The sequence below is a fragment of the Lithobates pipiens genome, unplaced genomic scaffold (genome assembly GCF_037356315.1).
Source record: "Lithobates pipiens isolate NorthernLeopardFrog02 unplaced genomic scaffold, aLitPip1_a1.2 Scaffold_22, whole genome shotgun sequence".
NCBI lineage: Eukaryota > Metazoa > Chordata > Amphibia > Anura > Ranidae > Lithobates > Lithobates pipiens.
The window spans coordinates 254,928,902-254,936,883 of NW_027507784.1; the positions used below are offsets into that span (position 1 = coordinate 254,928,902).

The 7,982-nt window shown below is 37.8% G+C and overlaps 1 long non-coding RNA gene across 4 annotated transcripts in view; it reads left to right on the plus strand.

Moving 5' to 3' along the window:
• Positions 1-7,280, plus strand: part of LOC143924578 (uncharacterized) — a 175,192-nt gene extending 167,912 nt beyond the window's left edge. For 2 of the 4 annotated variants that reach the window (XR_013261894.1, XR_013261895.1), the window contains exon 5: positions 179-2,230. This is a non-coding gene — a long non-coding RNA (uncharacterized LOC143924578). Of the gene's footprint in view, positions 1-178; positions 2,231-6,491 lie in introns of those variants that run through there. The other 2 variants (XR_013261892.1, XR_013261893.1) reach the window with 1 other exon arrangement.
• Positions 7,281-7,982: the final 702 nt, after the last annotated feature.

Genomic DNA, 7,982 nt, shown 5'->3' on the forward strand with positions numbered 1-7,982 from the left:
CTCACAGAGGCATGATGGCATTTTTAGTTTCACCACAACTGGAGTGCCGAGGTTGCCTACCACTGGTATACAGTCTTGCTATCTGAACTGCATTTAAAAACACAGCCTTTTGCTATAATGTAGTGTGTGTACATCATTATAAAATGCCTAAATAATTTAATTTCATTCTTTTTTGCAGATGTCTGAAAATCACACATACATTTGGGCATTTGGGTAACAGTATTCTGTTTAAAAAGGCCAATCATGCTGGAATTTTCTTGTCTAAGAGTCAGGGATCTTGTCAATAGCAGTAGAATGTGGTGAACCAACATTTGGTACAATGTGTACTTTACTTCTGCATACCTGTGGCACTGTATCTTTAGCTGACCTCTTGCCACCAATATGTGGGTATGTTGTCAATGTATCCTGACAGCTGGCACTCTCCCAAGACCCAGCAGCACGTAGCAATTAACATCTCTGTTCTACTGAAATGCTTTTTCTTTTGCAGACTTTGCCAGACCCTAATTCAGTTTTTTAGAATTTGTTATGGAATTTATAATGTATGGTTTATTTTCCACACCATTTGTGTGCTAAAGAAACTTTTGGTGAGCTTAATTTAAAGGGATTTCATCTTTAAAAAAAAATATAGAATAATTTTCTGTTTCATGGTTTCAGTGCACAGCAATACATATTATGATGTGTATGTAAGAAGTACAGCAATCTTTTATTTTATACATTATACAAAATTCATGTTATTATTCACCATGGACTACAAAAGACAACTACCGGAGAGAGTCAGAGGATTAAAGAGGCATCATTGGTTCTTTGGAACATCTGTGGGAGATGGAGGGTTGAAGAATCAATGTGAGCCAGTGCTGAAGACCCTGTTTATTTTAGTACAGTACAAAGTGATTTTACTGCTTCACTGAGCTCTTGGGTGCATTTAGCTCAAGCACCATTTAAATACAACGGATGAAGCACAAGTTACAAACATGGCTAATAAACGGAACCTATAAATAAAGTTTAATCCCTGCACTAACAGAGAACAGTACACCTTATACCCAGTTGCTGAAAACTAACATCCCCTAGTGTTAATGAATCAACAGAATAATAAATATACTGTATATATCCATGCTGTATCAACTGTAGACCGATTATGTTAAAGTAGAACTACCCATATAGGCAAAACTTTATTTTTTATGCACCCTGTCAGATTTCTTTTCCCGCCCTCTGTGTCCTATTGCAGAGGTTTCCATTCACTTCCTGTCCCTTAGCCAAACAGGAAGTAAGAGGAGATCCCTGCAGAACAAGATTACTTAAAGTAGAACTATGGGAAAAACTTTATTTTCTTTCATTTTAGATTGAGCAAGGGAGGGTTATAACTCCTTTCAATTTATTTTTCACCATCTGTGTCCCATTAAAGAGATTTCCCTTCACTTCCTGTCACATAGCCAAACAGGAAGTAAGAGGAAATCCCTGCAAATGAACAGAATTCCTGTAGGACCCTCTAGTCCCCATTGGAAGAGTTCCCCTCTATTACTTTTATGTGGACAACCCAAAGTTTGTGATTTTCTTTTACTTTGATTGCCAATGATAAGAGTAAACAGAACAAATAGAGAGGGCGGATCTCCTTAATGGGGACACGGATTGTAATTAATTTAATAAATTAAAGTTTTTCCTTTCGTTTTACTTTAACCTCCCTGGCAGTAGTCCCCAGTGTGGCTCGGGAGTTGCGAGCGTTGCGACACATGGGGTGGAGCCCAGCGGCCAATTCAAAAAGTACACAAAACATAACACATACAGTACACTGTAATCGTACAGATTACATTACTGTGTGAAATCATTTCACATCCTTTTTGTCCCTAGTAGTCTGTCCAGTGCCTTGCATGCACTTTTATATTATATATACTTTTTTTTTCTGCCTATAAACTTGAGATTGTCCATAGCAACCAAAAAGGATCCCTTTAGATCAAAAGGGGTTTTAGACCAGCTAGAGAACAGCAATAATAACTTAGAACACTTGCAGAATTGAGCGATGGTGAATTGTGAGGAAATTAATTTTATTATAAATATATTATTTTTTTTATAATTATTTATAGTTATTTATTATATTATCACTTATGATTTTGTGTTTCAAACTTTATCATACCCGGGATGTCTACTAAACTCTTGCTTGAACAGATTTAAGTGTGTTATTACTAAGAATTACAGGCCTACAATATAAAACGCCAAATTTCTATGCAAAACAATGTACCGCTTTTATATATATATATATATATATATATATATATATATATATATATATATATATATATATATATATATAATTGTGCTCATACATTTACAAACCCTGGCAGAATTTATGATTTCTTGGCCATTTTTCAGAGAATATGAACGATAACACAAAAATGTTTCTTTCACTCATGGTTAGTGTTTGGCTGAAGCCATTTATTATCAATCAACTGTGTTTACTCTTTTTAAATCATAATCACAACAGAAACTACCCAAATGACCCTGATCAAAAGTTTACATACCCCAGTTCTTAATTCTGTGTATTGCCCCCTTTAACATCAATGACAGCTTTTTGAAGTCTTTTGAGGTATTTTTGGATGAGGCTCTTTATCTTCTCAGATGGTATAGCCTCCAGTTCCTGAAAATTATTGGGCTGTCTTGCATGAACTGCACCTTTGAGACCTCCCCAGAGTAGCTCAATGATATTGAGGTCAGGAGACTGAGATGGCCACTCCAGAGTCTTCACTTTATTCTGCTGTAGCCAATGACAGGGTGACTTAGCCTTGTGTTTTTGATCATTGTCATGTTTGAATGCCCAAGTATGTCCCATGTGCAGCTTCCTGGTTAATGAATGCCAATGTTCCTCCAGTATTTTTTGAAAACATACTGCATTCATCTTTCCATCAATTTTGACCAAATTTCCTGTGCCTTTGTAGCTCACACATCCCCAAAACATCAACGATCCACCTCTGTCTTTCACAGTAGGAATGGTGTACATTTCATCATAGGCCTTGCTGACACCTCTCCAAATGAAACGTTTATGGTTGTAGACAAAAAGCTAAATTTTGGTCTGATCACTCCAAATTACTTTGTGGCAGAAGGTTTGAGGCTGGTCTCTGTGCTGTTTGGCGTATTGTAAGCGGGATACTTTGTGCCATTTGTGTAGTAATGAATTTCTTCTGGTGACTCGACCATGCAGCCCATCTTTCTTCAAGTGCCTCTTTCTGCATCTCGAAACAGCTGTACCACATCTTTTCAGAGTCCTGTATTTCACCTGAAGTTATTTGTGGGTTTTTCTTTGCATCCCAAACAATTGTCTTGGCAGTTGTGGCGTAAATTTTTGTTGGTCTACCTGACCGTGGTTTGGTTTCAACAGAACCCCTCATTTTCCACTTCTTAATTAGAGTTTGAACACTGCTGATTGGCATGCTCAATTCCTTGGATATCTTTTTATATCCCTTTCCTGTTTAATACAGTTCAACTTCCTTTTCCCGCAGATCCTTTGACAATTCTTTTGCTTTCCCTATGGCCCCTTTCACACTGAGGCACTTTGCAGGCGCTAAAGTGCTAAAAATAGTGTCTGCAAAGCACCCTGAAAGAGCTACTCAGTGCACTCCAATGTGAAAGCTCTGAGGGCTTACACACTAGAGCGGTGCTCTTGCAGGACGGTCAAAAAAGTCCTTCAAACCGCATCTTTGGAGTGCTGTAGGAGCGGTGTATTTACCCCTTCCTACAGCGCCCCTTCCCATTGAAAACAATGGGGCAGCGCTCCAAACCCGCATGCAAAGCGCCGCTGCAGCGGCACTTTGTGGGCGGTTTTAACCCTTTTTCGGCCACTAGCGGGGGTTAAAACTGCCCCGCTAGCGGCCAATCGGCGCCGCTAAAAGTACGGTAAAGCGACGCTATATTTACTGCCAGCACGCTGAGCGCCCCAGTGTGAAAGGGGCCTAAGACTCAGGATCCAGAAACATCAGTGCAGCACTGGATGAAAGATGCATGAGTCTGTCAGGAGTCCAGAAACTCATTGACCTTTTATACACACACACACTTTACAAGTAATTACAAGCAAACAGATCACAGGTGAGAATGGTTACCTTTAATAGCAATTTAAACCCCTTTAGGTCAACTTGTGTGCATGTTATCAGGCCAAAATCACCATGTAAACCTTTGATCATTTGGGTAGTTTCTGTTGTGATTATGATTTAAAAATAGTAAACACAGTTGATTGATAATAAATGGCTCCAGCCAAACACTAACCATGAGTGAAAAATGTTTTTGTGTTATCATTCATATTCTCTGAAAAATGGCCAAGAAATCATAAATTCTACCAGGGTATGTAAACCTCTGAGCACAACTGTATATAGATATATAATGAGGTTTTAGGCTGTGCAATATTATCCAATACTATCCATAAGGTACTTATGTAAGATCATTAAAGCTTATCTTTGGTATATCAAATGTAAAATCATACGTGCATTTCCACACTGTATTTCAATTATTTATAGCCTATTCCAAACTCTAACAAGCTCTTGTATTGAATTGTAGTGTAACTGTGCTGTCGGCCTCATGTTGTAAAGTGCTACACAGACTGTTGGCACTATATAAATCCTGTATAATAAAAATAATAATAATAATAATAATAATAATATTCCAGTTAATCTGAACAATCTTGAAGCCTGTAAACTTTTTTAAAATGCCCATATATTTACTTCTTTGAATTATTTGACACTTATTCACTATGCCATATTCACTGTGAGTAGGCACTGCTGTGTCTTAGAATTCGGAGCCTGCCTTCTTAATTACAGAGGTGCTGAGAGGAGGAATATCAGGAGGTGGAGTCAGTACAGGAAAGCATGCAGGGAAACCAGGACATTGTGAAAAGAGATGGTCAGCATACAGGCAGCACTCACAACATGAAGGAGACTTTTCAAGCAAGTTTATATTGAATTGTCAAAACGACCTATTATTTATATTGCTATAACATGAAAGTGTATGATGCGACTATTGATCTCCTTTAACATGGGGGCAGCAGTTGGCGTGCCTATGACCTGGACAAAAGTTTGTTTAAAGTCACTCTGCAGGTCGAAAAAAATCCCTGCGAAAAAAAAGCTCTTAATATTTAGCTCTTTGGTGGTTGGGGAGTCCAAACTTTACTGTCTCTAATGCCCTGCACACACGGTCGGACTGGGTTGTCAGAAATTCCGATCGTGTGTGGACTCCATCCGACTTTTTTCATAGGAAATTCCGACACACAAAGTTTGAGATCTTGTTCTAAAATTTTCTGACAACAAAATCCGATCGTTTAAATTCCGATCGCGTGTAGACAATTTCGATGCACAAAGTGCCACGAATGCTCAGAATAAATTACGAGACGGAAGCTATTGGCTACTGGCCTCTTTATAGTCCCGTTGTACGTGTTTTACGTCACCTCGTTTCTGAACGATCAGATTTTCTGACAACTTTGTGTCACCGTGTGTATACAAGACAAGTTTGTGCCAAAATCCGACGGATTTTGTTGTCGGAATGTCTGACCGTGTGTACAGGGCATTAGAGTTTTGGAGGCTAAAGTGTCCTGTACTGACCCAGACGTCAGCGAATGGCAGGGGGCACAGGGAGGTTTTTAGGAATTTCTATTTTAAATAACAGATCTACTTTAAGGTATATACCGTAATTGAGTATTTGAAGAATGTTGTCCAATACCCTTTTATTTTTATTTTCACTGCAGAGATAAGCTAGTGATATGCACACTCAAAATGTATATGACTGAATTTGTATGCGTAAATTGGCACAAGAAAACATCTTTGACTAGTTTGATTTTCATGTAACGATAGACAACTAGCCGATTATTATGAATATAAGGTTTGCTGTAAAAAGGTGTTACTTGTTCATATTTATACAGTATGTTATCAGTGGGAGAGATTTACTAAAACTTGAGCACTCACAATCAGGTAGCTGAGCATGATAGCCAATCAGCTTCTAACGTCGGCTTATTCAATTAAGCTTTGACATTAAGCCCTGGTTCACATTGGAGCGATTTGGCATGCGATTTGACATATCAAAGCGCATGCCAAATCGGCAGCAATTGCTGGCAATGGCACGTCCGAATCGGTGCACTGATTAACAAAAGTAGTTTCTTCGGGGTCCCGAACAGATGTCTCTAAAATCACCCCCCAAAGTCGGGACTGACATGCGGGAATTAAATTGTGCGAGTTTAGCTGAACTCGCACAATTTCATTCCTGCAGGCAGTGTGAACCTAGGCTAAAGTCTGGAAGCTTATTGGTTTCTATGCAGAGCTGCACCAGATTTGGAACACTCCAGTTTTAATACCCCCCCGTTAGCCTGTTGAAATGTTAGCAATGTTATGCTTTAAAAAGTGCATTTGCTGTATATTGTATTTAAAAATTCATATATAACATTTTCAATTATTGGCTTGGTTTGTTGTGTGGAGAAACATATATTTTGGGCATTACTCTACTAACTTTACCCTTTTCCTTTGTAGCAAAACTGCAAACTTTCAACTTCTAACCAATTCTACATGGCTGCATATCGCAGGGAAAATGAGGGACTTTTGGGGGCAGATGTGTTTCCATTACACTACCATAATGCCCCTAAAAATCCTTATTGCTCTTGCAGTGTTCGTCAGATTCTTTGGACTCATCTAAGCAACATCAGGATATAGCGAGGATGTTTTGGAAAGTTCTTAAACAACCACATTCACTTCCTTGCTTTATTTTTGGACGCACTTAAAATATAGAAGAGGTGATATGCCAACATAGACAAACTCTTCTTTGCCAGCGAGGTTGAAGGACAGATGAGCGTGGGCAGTCTTAACTCCCTCAGTTCCGCATCAGCATACAAGGCATTTGTCTGTTTTTTGTTGAAAGGTTTGTCTATAAAGTTATAATTAAAATAGAATCTGCCCTTTAGTTTTCTTTTAACATTTTTTTGGAAGAATGCTTTATGTTTTATATATGTACTAAAAGTGCTAAGAAGTGCAATAATAAAAACTATTATAACTAACTATTATAATTAATTATAGGAAAATCTACCACACAGTACAAAAGTGTACATATGGTCATATATTCTGTCGCAGTGTTTATTTTTACGAGGGGCATTTTAATTATGTCACTTTGCGGCCTGGGATGGCCTAATTGACTATGCTGTCAAGGAAAGGTGGCATAGGGAACAAATATATCTATCTACTTTAAAAGCATGTACAGAAAAATGTTTTTTCGTTTTTTTCATTTTTGGATAAAGGTTTTACATGAATAAATGCTGATCATTTTAAGCACTGGTTTGTCTCATCCATGTAAACTGAAGCATTCTGCTTGAGAGCTTGTGCTTTTGAAATAACAACAGACTTACCTACTGGTTCACCAGATGAAAATAGAAGAAAGGAAGCCTAAAAAAGAAAATGAATGCAGCCATCACATCTAAGAAATGATAAGCTGCAATATAATAAATGTTTGTTTGCTTTTTGGTAACTGGTCAGCTTGAAGCGCACCTGTGCCCAAAGTATGTACATCAACATATTTACCACTTCTGAACAAATAATAAAAGAACAAGAAAACATGCCCTGACTTACCTTGTAGCTGAAGGAATTGTGGAGAAAGTTGTCTTTTAAAATTCACAACACTTTAAGAATTTTCAGTATGATAATTTCAGCTCTAGTGCATTTCAAGAGCTCTGTTCCATCCATGTTGGATTTTAGTCCATAATATTTAATGGCCAATTAATGTTTCTAAAGATGCAAGCTTTTGAGGGAAGCTTAGGTTGCTTTTTTAAGCATTATACAATGCTGGACATAAAAACACATTTATACAATAAACAATGATATACAGCTGTCTTTTCCTAACATGCATTAGTGGTATTAGTTGTAAGCATTTTTATAGTTCTGGTCTCATTCATCCCTACAGTATGGGGCTGATTTACTAAAACTGGAGAGTGCAAAATCTAGTGTGTGACCTTTTATCTCCAGTCCAATCTTTCT